The sequence below is a fragment of the Salvelinus namaycush genome, chromosome 11 (genome assembly GCF_016432855.1).
Source record: "Salvelinus namaycush isolate Seneca chromosome 11, SaNama_1.0, whole genome shotgun sequence".
Classification (NCBI taxonomy): domain Eukaryota; kingdom Metazoa; phylum Chordata; class Actinopteri; order Salmoniformes; family Salmonidae; genus Salvelinus; species Salvelinus namaycush.
Genome location: NC_052317.1, coordinates 18,781,184 through 18,795,084, shown reverse-complemented (window position 1 = coordinate 18,795,084; position 13,901 = coordinate 18,781,184). Strand labels below are relative to the sequence as shown.

Sequence of the window (13,901 nt, the reverse complement as noted above, 5' to 3'; positions counted from 1 at the left end):
GAGTTTCGCAGGGCTGGAGGCAGAAGCTTTTAGAGTGATAGAAAGCAGCTTTAGCAGTGGATACTGAGAAAGAGAAGGTGGAGAGGAAGGATGATAGGTCCTCCAGAAGTGTAGTTTTCCTCCATTTCCGCTCAGCTGCCAGCAGCCCTGTTCTGTTAGCACGCAGTGAGTCATTTGGCCATAGAGCAGGAGGGGAAGGTCGACCCGGCCGGGAGGATATGGGACACTGAGATGCAGACAGGGAGGAAAGTAGGGTCGAAGAACCAGAGTCAGGAGACAGGAGGGAGAAGGATTTAGCAGAGAGGATAGGATAGAAGAGGAGAGAGTAGTGGGAGAGAGACAGCGAAGATTGCAGTGGCGCATCTGGGTAGGGATGGAGGAGAGATGGAGAGAAAAGGAAACAAAGTAGGGATCAGAGACACGGAGGGGGTTACAGTGAGATTAGTAGGCGAACAGCCTCTAGTGAAGATGAGGTACAACATATTGCCTGCGTTGTGAGTATGCGGTGACTGGGAAAGAGTGAGATCAAAAGTTAATTAAATTGAAATTAATTGAAGTCAGGCGTCGGGGGGTTGAAGTCGCCTAGTACGATGAGTGGTGAGCCATCATCGGGAAATTAGCTTATCAAGGTGTCAAGCTCATTGAGGAACTCTCCAAGGGCACCTGGTGGGCAATAGATGACAATGTTAGGCTTGAGTGGACAAGTGACAGTGACTGCATGGGATTCAAATTAGGAGATGAACAGATGAGTGAGGGAGAAAATAGAAAGTCTCCAGAAATGAGTAGCACGGTGCAACCACCACGACTACCAGATGCTCTCGGACTATGAGAGAACACCTAGTCAGATGACGAGAGAGCAGCTGGAGTAGCAGCGTTCTCTGGGGTAATCCATGTCTCTGTCGGTGCCAAAAAGTGTAGGGACTGGAGGGCAATATAGGCTGAGATTAACTCCGCTTTATTGAACGAAGACCTACAGAGAGGAGAGAGGAGCGAACTGGGATAGAAATCACACACATACTTGCCAAAGCTACAAAAGAGCTAAATGAGATCAGAAAATAACTAGGTAAGATACTCAAGTGAGAGAGTGATGTGGAGCCTTCCTCTCTTTACTTCCTCAAACAACTCGCCAGAACAACTCGGAAGAACGTCTTTGTTTCGGCGACAACATTGTCGTTTGACAATACCACCGTTTACAGCTGCCACTGAAAAAACAGGGGAAACTAAAGTACCAACAATAATTGCCTAGCAAAGGTGAAAGACTTGCCTAGTAGAGGTGAAGAAAACACCCCCTAACATACAATACACCCACAAATTATCACGACTGTTAAACAAATAGGCCTGAAACTAGTCCACAGCAACAGTCACAAGTACTGAGCAATGATTTAAGTAAGCTACTAGGTAAAAGACAGCAATTAAATTAAATTGCCCTAGCAAGACAATACCAACAGCTAAAAATTCTGCTGGAGAAGGCAGACGTTTAACGTGTGCCCAACCAATTGTGTTTTTTTGTTTGTAACTTAGTTCTTAAACTTATTTTGTACATAATGTTGCCGCTACCGTCTCTTATGACCAAAAATAACTTCTGGACATTACTCACCACGCGATTACCCACCACAGACTGGCAGAATCCTTTTTTTCCTTTAACGAGTCTGACGAGCCCAACGCGAACAATATACTGCTTTCTCGGGAACAGGCCCAGATCTCCGTGATTTGTGTGAAGAGGAGGCAGAGAAAAAGGGGCCAAAGGGAGGTCTGCCTTCTGAGAATTCGTAGGCGATCAAATAAACCCCCACTTCCTTCCATTCTGCTAGCAAACGTTCAATCGTTGGAGAATAAAATGGATGACCTACGAGCAAGATTAAACTACCAACAGGACGTTCAAAACTGTAATATCTTATGCTTCACGGAGTAGTGGCTGAACAACGACACTATCAACATACAGCTGGCTGGTTATACGCTGTATCGGCAGGATAGAACAGCGGCGTCTGGTAAGACAAGGGGAGGCGGGCTATGTATTTTTTTATAAATAACTAAGGAATATCTAAGTAAGTCTCGAGCTATTGCTCACCTGAGGTAGAGTATCTCATGATAAGCTGTAGACCACACTCTACCTAGAGAGTTTCTGTATTTTTCGTAGCTGTTTACATACCACCACAGTCAGAGGCTGGCACTAAGACAGCATTGAATGAGCTGTATTCCGCCATAAGTGAACAAGAAAACGCTCACCCAGAGGAGGCGCTCCTAGTGGCCAGAGACTTTAATGCAGGGAAACTTAAATCAGTTTTACCTCATTTCAATCAGCATGTTAAATGTGCAACCAGATGGGGAAAAAAAACCTCTGTGTGTGGAGTAAAGGTGGTCCAGAGACGCATACAAAGCTCTCCCTCGCCCTCCATTTGGCAAATCTGACCATAATTCTATCCTACTGATTCCTGCTTACAAGCTAAAATTAAAGCTGGAAGCACCAGTGACTAGATCAATTAAAAAAGTGGTCAGATGAAGCAGATGCTAAACTACAGGACTGTTCTGCTAGCACAGACTGGAATATGTTCCGGGATTATTCCGATGGCTTTGAGGAGTACACCACATCAGTCACTGGCTTCATCAATAAGTGCATCGATGACGTTGTCCCCACAGTGACCATACGTACATACCCCAACCAGAAGCCATGGATTACGGGTAACATCCGCACTGAGCTAAAGGAGCAGGTTGACAGCTTCACGTTCCTTGGTGTCCACATCACCAACAAACTAACATGGTCCAAGCACACCAAGACACTCATGAAGAGCGCACGACAAAACCTATTCCAGCCACCCTAGTCATAGACGGTTGTCTCTTCTACCGCACGGCAAGCGGTACCGGAGCGCCAAGTCTAGATCCAAGAGTCTTCTAAACAGCTTCTACCCCCAAGCCATAAGACTCCTGAACACCTAATCAAATGGCTACCCAGACTATTTGCATTGCAACCCCCCCCCCCCCCCCCTCTTTTACACTGCTGCTACTCTGGTGTTATCATCTGTGCATAGTCACTTTAACTCTACCTACATGTACATATTACCTCAACTAACCGGTGCCCCAGTACCCCCCTGTACAGTGCCTTGCAAAAGTATTCATCCCCCTTGGCGTTTTTACTATTTTGTTGCATTACAACCTGTAATTTAAAATGATTTTTATTTGGATTTCTTGTAATGGACAAAATAGTCCAAATTGGTGAAGTGAAATGAAAAAAATTACTTGTTTCATAAAATTCTAAAAAATTCTAAACGTAAAAATGGTGCATGCATATGTATTTACCCCCTTTGCTATGAAGCCCCCAAATAAGATCTGGTGCAACCAATTACCTTCATAAGTCACATAATTAGTTAAATAACAGACCACCTGTGTGCAGTCTAACTGTCACATGATCTGAGTGTATATATACACCTGTTCTGAAAGGCCCCAGAGTCTGCAACACCACTAAGCAAGGGGCACCACCAAGCAAGCGGCACCATGAAGACCAAGAGATTCTCCAAACAGGTCAGGGACAAAGTGTGGAGAAGTACTGATCAGGGTTGGGTTTTAAAAAAATATCAGAAACTTTGAACATCCCACAAAGCACCATTAAATCCATTATTTAAAAAAATTAAAAGAATATGGCACCACAACAAACCTGCTAAGAGAGGGCCGCCCACCAAAACTCATAGACCAGGCAAGGAGGGCATTAATCAGAGAGGCAACAAAGAGACCAAAGATAACCCTGAAGGAGCTGCAAAGCTCCACAGCGGAGATTGGAGTATCTTTCCATAGTACCACTATAAGCCGTACACTCCACAGAAGAGTGGCCAGAAAAAAGTAATTGCTTGAAGAAAAAAATAGGCAAACACGTTTGGTGTTTGCCAAAAGGCATGTGGGAGATTCCTCAAACATATGGAAGAAGGTACTCTGGTCAGATGAGGCTAAAATTGAGCATTTTGGCCATCAAGGAAAACACAATGTCTGGCGCAAACACAACACCTCTCATCACCCCGAGAACACCATCCCCACAGTGAAGCATGGTGGTAGCAGCATCATGCTGTGGGGATATTTTTCATCAGCAGGGACTGGGAAACTGGTCAGAATTGAAGGAATGATGGATGGCACTAAATACAGGGACATTCTTGAGGGAAACCTGTTTCTGTCTTCCAGAGATTTGAGACTGGGACAGACGTCCACCTTCCAGCAGGACAATGACCGTAAGCATACTGCTAAAGCAACACTCGAGTGGTTTAAGAGGAAACATTTAAATGTCTTGGAATGGCCGAGTCAAAGCCCAGACCTCATTCCAATTGAGAATCTGTGGTATGACTTAAAGATTGCTGTACACCAGCTGAACCCATACAACTTGAAGGAGCTGAAGCAGTTTTGCCTTGAAGAATGGGCAAAAATCCCAGGGCCAAGCTTATAGAGACATACGCCAAGAGACTTGCAGCTGTAATTGCTGCAAAAGGTTACTCTACAAAGTATTGACTTTGGGGGGGTGAATAGTTATGCACGCTCAAGTTGTTTTTTTCTTTTTTTTTTCTTGTTTGTTTCACAATGAAAAAATATTTTGCATCTTCAAAGTGGTAGACATGTTGTGTAAATCAAATGATACAAACCCCCCCAAAAAATCTATTTTAATTTCAGGTTGTAAGGCAACAAAATAGGAAAAATGCCAAGGGGGGTGAATACTTTCGCAAGCCACTGTATATAGTCTCGCTATTGTTATTTTACTGTTGCTCTTTAATTACTTGTTACTTTTATTTCTTATTCTTATCCCAAAAAATGTAAACTGCATTGTTGGTTAGGGGCTCGTAAATAAGCATTTCACTAAGGTCTACCTACACCTGTTGTATTCGGCCCATGTGACTAATAAAATTTGATTTTATTTTATTGAATCATATGATGCTACATAAGCTACTTATGGTTATATGATTCCCTCCCACATACTGAAGTATACCTAAAGGTGCACAAACTGTCTTTTGTGTAAAATACAGTGTGTACTGTGTCAAACCTACTTCCTCTCACTTACACATTGCAGTATATTAGTACTTGCCCACTCAATCCCAGTAGACCATGTATTTATTTACCTAGTGTGGGGCAAGCTGTTGCTATAACATCAGAACACCATTCTAGAGGATAACTCAGCAATGCAATGCTGTAGAGGCAGCTGAAAATAAACCACAGCAATTAGACTTTTAATTAGTAGTTTTCTGATTACGTCATACTATATGCTTACCTGTTGACACCTGCTGGCTAGTTAGTCTGGATGAGTAACTGCCTACCTGTATTGTGGTGTGATGTTGGATGGTGCTGGGAGGGAGAGGCCCCACACACCAGATGGGCTCATACTGCCCACCCAGCATCAGGAAACAAAAAACCCAACAACTGGTGTCGCTCTCTCCTAATTGCCCCATAGTGAAACAGGTTGTTTCCGCTCCCTTCCAGTACTGCAGTTTGAGTGCCTTTCTTTTAATTAATGTTGCAACATGCCTCATTTAACAAACAAACAACTTCAAAGTTAATCAGTGCTGCCATGGTGCGCGGTGTACATAATGTGTATTTATTCACTGCAGACCCCCATCCTTCCAAAAGGATGCCTTACTAGGAAACACCCTGTGAAATGCATGTATTCTTTTTTTTTTTTACAGTTCCCTGCATGTATGTCCTGTCTGCTTTGGAATGGTCAGCCTTTGGACAAAACAATGATGACAAACCTACTTAACTACCACTTGTTTATTATATTCACTGTGAGGCTAATACATTTAATGACTGACTGACCTAGTGGGGGCAACTTAATGACACAGCAGGCTAACCCTGTGCATTCCATATTGATCATTAAGAATTTCTACTTAAAGAGCAACTTGGTCCTGAATGTTTGTGATGCATTACAGCCCTCTTTAGTGGGTATTGATGCTCCTGATGGTTTATTGGCAGTTTAATATTTCATTTCTGTATGGCTTGATTGCGTCTTACGTGTACAAGGTGGACTATAAAGTATGATTGCGTGATTGACCGTAACATCCCCTGTGAGAGTCGTCAAACCATAGATTGTGTAGAAATTAAACAGATAATTTTTATTCTGTATAATGCAGTTGTTAGTTAACTGTGGGAAATAGTGAAAACAATATTATACCTCTGACTCAATGTCCAAAATAAGGTGTGACAAATTTAAACCTCTGTTTTTAACCATATTTGTTTGAGTATGGTGTATTGAATATTAACTTGAGGAATTACAAAGCAAATGGAAGTTGATTCAATTTATAATCGGTAAACATAGGAAAATTCCTAAGCGCTGCGTACCTCACAGAGGAAAGCTGTTTCCTTAAACTGCCACATTTCAGAGAGACTGCTTCTTATACCAGTGAATGGCCCAACAAGTAAGCCTCCTAAATGTATTACTGTGGTCATGAGTGGAGCAGCTTGCTTCCATTGAGCTCCTCCATTATGGAGAAGGCATTCTGTAGGCTTTAGCAGCATGGGGGACTTAAAGCTGATACATACTCCCCATTCAAGGAGTAGAAGGATTGTATAGGATTGGAACCCACTGCTCCAGTCAATACAGAGCGGGAGCAAGCAACACACTCTAAGTCCCATAATGCACAAGGCTCCCAGGGGGATACCTGGCTGGAGTGTTCCATCAACAACACTGCTCCAACACCCCCTCTGCCACTTTCCTCCATGTCAGTTTTTTAAAATCATCTCCCCACCAGCCAATGACACACAAGGTTCCATAAAGACTATGACCTGTGCTTCTTTTTCCTCTATTTCCTATAATCAGAACACAAGAGTCAAAGGGAGGATAGAGGAAGTATTTGCTCTCCCACTGATGACATAACACAGCACTTCTTGTTCCTGAAGGAGTCACAGAGAGAGTAGAGGAGAACAGTGTCTCCATCAGGGAGGGATGTCCACCTTGGATGAACATTTAACCAGATGCTCAGCCTATCGAGTTGCTCTTTCTCCGTTTTCCCCCCTCAACCCACCCCCTCCAGTTTTGGCTGGACCTGTCACTGTCCATTTGTTCTCTGGATTAAAATGAAGACCCTTACCCCATAAAGCGCCCCCAACAATTTCCAACAATTGTTTACAGACAGATTATTTCACTTATAATTCACTGTGTCACAATTCCAGTGGGTCAGATGTTTACATACACTAAGTTGACTGTGCCTGTAAACAGCTTGGAAAATTCCAGAAAATGATGTCATGGCTTTAGAAGCTTCTGATAGGCTAATTGACATAATTTGAGTCAATTGGAGGTGTGCCTGTGGATGTATTTCAAGGCCTACCTTCAAACTCAGTGCCTCTTTGCTTGACATCATGGGAAAATCTAAATATTTTTTTCATCTGTACAAACAATAGTATGCAAGTATAAACACCTTGGGACCACGCAGCCGTCATACCGCTCAGGAAGGAGACGCGTTCTGTCTTAGAGATGAACGTAGTTTGGTGCGAAAAGTGCAAATCAATCCCAGAACAACAGCAAAGGACCTTGTGAAGATGCTGGAGGAAACCGGTACAAAAGTATCTATATCCACAGTAAAACGAGTCCTATATCGACATAACCTGAAAGGCCGCTCAGCAAGGAAGAAGCCACTGCTCCAAAACCGCCATAAAAAGCCAGACTACGGTTTGCAACTGCACATGGGGACAAAGATTGTACTTTTTGGAGAAATGTCCTCTGGTCTAATGAAACAAAAATAGAACGGTTTGGCCATAATGACCATCATTATGTTTGGAGGACAAAGGGGGCCGCTTGCAAGCCGAAGAACACCATCCCAACCGTGAAGCACGGGGGTGGCAGCATCATGTTGTGGGGGTGCTTTGCAGCAGGAGGGTCTGGTGCACTTCACAAATTAGATGGCATCATGAGGGGGGAAAATGATGTGGATATATTGAAGCAACATCAAGACATCAGTCAGGAAGTTAAAGCTTGGTCGCAAATGGGTCTTCCAAATGGACTATGACCCCAAACATACTTCCAAAGTTGTGGCAAAATGGCTTAAGGACAACAAAGTCAAGGTATTGGAGTGGCCATCACAAAGCCCTGACCACAAATTTGTGGGCAGAACTGAAAAAGCGTGTACGAGCAAGGAGGCCTACAAACCCGACTCAGTTACACCAGCTCTGTCAGGAGGAATGGGCCAAAATTCACCCAACTTATTGTGGGAACCTACCCGAAAAGTTTGACCCAAGTTAAAGAATTTAAAGGCAATGCTACCAAATACTAATTGAGTGTATGTAAAGAAATAAAATGAAAGAAATAAAAGCTGAAATAAATCATTCTCTCTACTATTATTCTGACATTTCACATTCTTAAAATAAAGTGGTGATACTAACTGACCTTAGACAGGGAATTTTTACTAGGATTAAATGTCAGGAATTGTGAAAAACTGAGTTTAAAAGTATGTAAACTTCCAACTTCAACTGTATTGTTGCTGCTACCATCTCTTATGACCAAAAAGAGCTTCTGGATATCAGAACTTGAATTATTCACCTCGAATTGGACGAGGAGTTCTTCTTCAATGAGTAGGACGCAAGGGATATACTATGGACACCCGACCAGGCCCAGAGATTCACTGGAAAAAGAAACGTAGATTTCGTGGAAAGAGATCAGGATGCCTTGTGAGGATCAGGCGACGAGAGGCTAATCTGTCCTTGCCTTCCGTTCTGCTAGCTAACGTTGAATCGCTGGAAAATAAATGGGACGAACTGAAAGCACGTATATCCTACCAACGGGACATTAAAAACTGTAATATCTTATGTTTCACCGAGTCGTGGCTGAACGACGACATTAAGAACATACAGCTAGCTGGTTATACACTATCGGCAGGACAGAACAGCAGCCTCTGGTAAGACACAGGGCGGGGGCCTATACATATTTGTAAACAATAGCTGGTGTACGATATCTAAGGAAGTCTCAGGGTTTTGCTCGCCTGAGGTAAAGTATCTCATGATAAGCTGTAGACCACACTATCTACCTAGAGAGTTTATCTGTATTTTTCGTAACGGTCTACATACCACCACAGACCGAGGCTGGCACTAAAACCGCACTCAATGAGCTGTATTCCACCATAAGCAACAGGAAAACACTCATCCAGAGGCAGCGCTCCTAGTGCCCGGGGACTTTAATGCAGGGAAACTTAAATCAGTGTTACCTCATTTCTATCAGCATATTAAATGTGCAACCAGAGGGGAAAAAATTCTAGACCACCTTTACTCCACACACAAGCTCTCCCTCGCCCTCCATTTGGAAAATCTGACCATAACTCTTATCCTCCTGATTCCTGCTAACAAGCAAAAATTAAAGCAGGAAGCACAAGTGAGTCAGTCAATAAAAAAGTGGTCAGATGAAGCAGATGCTAAACTACAGGACTGTTTTGCTAGCACAGACTGGAATATGTTCCAGGATTCTTCCGGAGGAGTACACCACATCAGTCACTGGCTTTATCAATAAGTGCATTGAGGACGTAGTATCCAGTGACTGTACGTACATACCCCAACCAGAAGCCATGGATTACAGGCAACATTCGCACTTAGCTAATGGGTAGAGCTGCCGCTTTCAAGGATGCTTATAAGAAATCTCGCTATGCCCTCCGACGAACCATCAAACAGGCAGCCACCCTAGTCATAGTCTGTTTTCTCTGCTACCGCACGGCAAGCGGTACCGGAGCGCCAAGTCTATTTCCAAGATGCTTCTAAACAGCTCCTACCCCCAAGCCATAAGACTCCTGAACAGCTAATCAAATGGCTAGGGATTTTTAGGGATTTTCTTAGAACTGCATTGTTGGTTAAGGGGTTGTAAATAAGCATTTCACTATAAGATACCTGTTGTATTCGGCGCATGTGACAAATAAAATTTGATTTGAAACTACTACAGCTACTTCTCCGAAATGGCCTCCCAGAGTGGAGCCAATAATAGAGCAGTCATGGTGCCAACCATAGCTCTTCAGGCTGGCCAGCAGGTTGCACATCTCTCAAAGATTAGCTCCCAGGCTCCATGTCGGTGTGAGTGTGTGCCAGAGTCTTGAATTGGCACACAGAGGCTCCATTTGAAAACATCTGTCTCACGTGTGTGTGTGTGTGTGTGTGCACGCGTGCGTGCGTGCATTATAGAATTATAGGATCGCTATGGTGTGTGAGGCCTGGGTATCAGCCAACGTGCCAGGCAGTCCTGGGTCCATGCCTCTACAATCTGCCCACCATGTGATGGGATGTTAGGATCTTTCTCCACCACCTGGATGTTGAATATACCCCAGGCTTAGAGCTGACACAAGATAGTCAGGATGACGTCATTCAGGAGCTTCTTTATCTATTAATAAGTGCAGTAACTTCTGATTATGGGCCATTACAGAATAGATCCACTACATAGTATATTAACCCTTGTAGAGATGAAACGGTATGAAAATTTCATATCACGATTATAGTGACCAAAATTATCACGGTTATCAGTATTATCACAGTATTATTAAAATGTGCTGGACATTTTCAAAAAGTACTGATACACACACTGAAATCATTTCACCAAGTTTTATATTGAAAACAAATAAACAACAAATAAAATTAGCAGCACTATGAAATTTGTGTGTGCATAAACATTAAAATAATAACGTTAACATTAAAGATGCCACCATGTGGCCATGAGAGGTAACAGTTTCCCTAGTGCAGATTTAAATGAACACAACCTTAAGTAGGAAAATCAAATAAACAAACAACAAATAAAATTAGCAGCACTCACTTTGTAGTGAGGCACGCCAAACTTCATCAGCCTCAGAACAAATTGAAATGGCATCATGTCCTTTGCAATGAGGTCTTGAGCATTTTTTGGATGCTTTTTAAATGCTTGCTCGAGTGTCTGTCACAACTGTAGATGAGGAGGGACCAGTAGCATCACAGGGTTTGCCTGCTGCTCGCCCACTCTGTAAACAAGGGAATAGCAAATGTATTATTATTATTATTATTATGTGTTACATTATTATTAACACACAATTTACATAAATACAAATTAGTCTTAAGAAGATAGTAATTGCAATGAGCCCAACAATTGACATAAATACAGGAGTCTTGTATAGGAGTCTACAGTGTTTCTCCTGTTGGAACACTTTTACAACCAAGTCGACGTCTGCCGGATTTTAAATGAACAAAATATGTTGGTTGGGTGACTTAAAACTACATAACGTGTTATCGTGTGCAATGGGAGAATAGAGTCTGCAGACACCCAACGCATACAGCAGCAGAACAACGTGTAGTGTTTTTACAAGAGTAGGTAACACTGAAAGCTTCAGTTTACATTATTGACAAGCTATTAGCAAGTCAGACAGACAAACCATGACATTTTCCCCCATTCCGAAGTCCCCACATCATGTATTGAGCTAAAAGTTAACTTACCTTGTATTCGCTATAAAGTAATGGGTGGTGATCACGAAGATGACTCAAGAGATTTGAAGTGTTGCCCCCTTTCGCAGCGATTATTTTCGCATGTTCTGCAGACAGGGTGACCATCTTCGATTAAGTTTCCCTCAGCACTCTTGTAAAACCAAAAATACGACCACACTTCAGATTTGGTTCTCTAAGAAGCCTGAAAAATCTCCCGGCGCTGGCGCTGTCACTGCCTTCCGCCATGATTTCACACGAAACAAACCCCACGTTGCATGCTGCGCCTGCGTCAAACTGTTGCTAACTTTAGTGAATGCTGGACAGTATTTACCGTGAGTTTTTCAAACCGTGGTAATGAAACACGGTTTTAATGATAATTCAAATTTGAAACGGTAATACTAATCGTTTCATCCCTAAACCTCTGCATTATGCTCACAGTTTACGAATGTAGTGATAATAGTTTTCTTTACAAAAAATCTGACCGATTTAAATATTTCAAACACATGAATGACTTCAGAATCGTATCACATTATGATGAACTGCCTGCATGAAGACTTCAGATCTCTATATAAAAGTTGTAAAAATTATTACAGGGGTGCTCATATTTGCGGTTGGCAGGCTTCTGTCATGCGCATCTCAGATTATGGTCTTTAACGTAGGCTCCTGCCGAGTTGATTGGTCTCCATGGCAATGGAGGTAGAGACTAATGGCTATGCCTTTTCTTTGTATTTCTTTCATTTCTGATGTTGTTGAGAAATTAACCTGGCAGTGAACAGCTACCTGTCTGTCTGTCTGTATGTCTGTCTATCTGTCTGTCCGTGTCTTTCTGAGGCAAAAAAATTACTTTCTATGCCTGTGATATGTGATTGTCCCACCTAGCTATCTTAAGATGAATGCACTAACTGTAAGTCACTCTGGATAAGTGTCTGCTAAATGACTATAATGTAAAAAAGAATGGCTGATATGTAAGAATGTGCTTCATTAATGGTATTTTGTGGTGATAGAATTACATCAGCAGTGATTGTCATCACACACTGTCTGTTGTTTGATGGTAACTGGCAGAAATTTGGGGGAAAAAATGTTTTCACAGAAACAGAGTACAATCACCTACATACTGCTATCAAACACCCACACTACTTTCAAGCTCACAATATTAAGGCTCTTCCTCTGATACATGAAATGGCCTAAAGCAAAGCAGTTGTTGTATTGCATGTTTTACATATTAAATTTTGTACCGAAAATAGATACTAGATTTTACATGGCCACTTCATAAGCAGACACTTTCTGTCATTCCATCCTTTACCTGTACTAACATATGAGGTGTTTGTGCATGTTTGTGTATGTGTGACAGAGATGCTCTCTAAAGAGGCCCTGTGCTATGTGCGTTTTGAAGATTGTCACTCCCTGAGTCCTCAGTCAGAGCAAGGCTGCTGTGTGTGTGTGTGACTGTGGCTATGTGCAGGCCAGGCCAGGGAACAGTGCGTTGTCAGCAGGACAGCTTCAGCGTGAGCCATGATGTGCAGGCAGTCAGTCCTCTCCTCAGAGCCAGGATACTGCTGCCTGCTGCTATCCAAACACAGGGCCTGGTGGGCCATTGTAGTGTCAGGGGTCCTGGCACCTTAGGCTCACTAGACAACCCTACACTCACAGGACACCATCCCCCTGACCTTGGGTGTGTTGTGTGTGTGATCTTGAATGCACACTTTTCCAATATTATATCAAACTGTTAAATACAAAATAGTTCTCATTTCTAAAAATAGAAATGTAAGATTGGACCAGTGTAAAGAAAGAAACTAGCACACCACACTTCTTCCATTATCAACCGATAGCAGGCGAGTGACAGGGGCTCTGTCGCTGCTGCAGTAGTCTAGTTTGCTGCTGTCACTTCTCGTTGATTGTGTTCTCTGACTTTGTCTCCAGGCGGTGTAGAGGCATGCCGAATCTCACCATGACAGTTCTACAGATGTAACTCTGGGTTTGATTATTCAGGCCAAGGCTCTGGTGTTGATACATTCACTTCCTGCTAATCCTACTGCTGCAGTCCCCACTGTCAAGTCAAACCATTCTGACCTCATCATGCCTGCCTTAAAACCACTCACCCCTACTGTCACAGTAAACTATAACGACACAAGGCGAGACCCAGATACAGACACTGGAGGCAGATGGTTTGAGCTCTGATATTTATTATAGTCCAAGAGGTATGTAAAAGGCAAGTCGGGGACAGGCAAGAGCTCATAACCAGTTCAGAGTCCAAAACGTTACAGGGTAGCAGGCAGGCTCGAGGTCAGGGGCAGGCAGGCAGGCTCAGAGTCAGAACAGGCAAGGGTCAGAACCAGGAGGAGGAGAAAAAACAGAGACTGGGAAAAACAGGAGCTAGGAGAAAAATGCTGGTTGACTTGGCAAACAAGATGAACTGGCACAGACAAACAGAAAACACAGGTATAAATACACTGGATAATGGGGAAGATGGGTGACACCTGGAGGGGATGGAGACAAGCACAAGGACAGGTGAAACAGATCAGGGTGTG

At 42.9% G+C, this 13,901-nt stretch overlaps 1 protein-coding gene and 1 long non-coding RNA gene across 2 annotated transcripts in view; one reads left to right on the top strand and one right to left on the bottom strand.

Moving 5' to 3' along the window:
* LOC120055539 (XK-related protein 4-like) overlaps nt 1–13,901 on the top strand; it is a 63,807-nt gene that overhangs the window by 12,102 nt on the left and 37,804 nt on the right. The window lies entirely within an intron of this gene.
* Nucleotides 10,522–11,621, bottom strand: LOC120055540. The gene is made up of 2 exons (XR_005477700.1): nt 11,386–11,621; nt 10,522–10,916 (listed from the first exon to the last, which is right to left on the bottom strand). It is a non-coding gene; the product is annotated as an uncharacterized LOC120055540 (long non-coding RNA).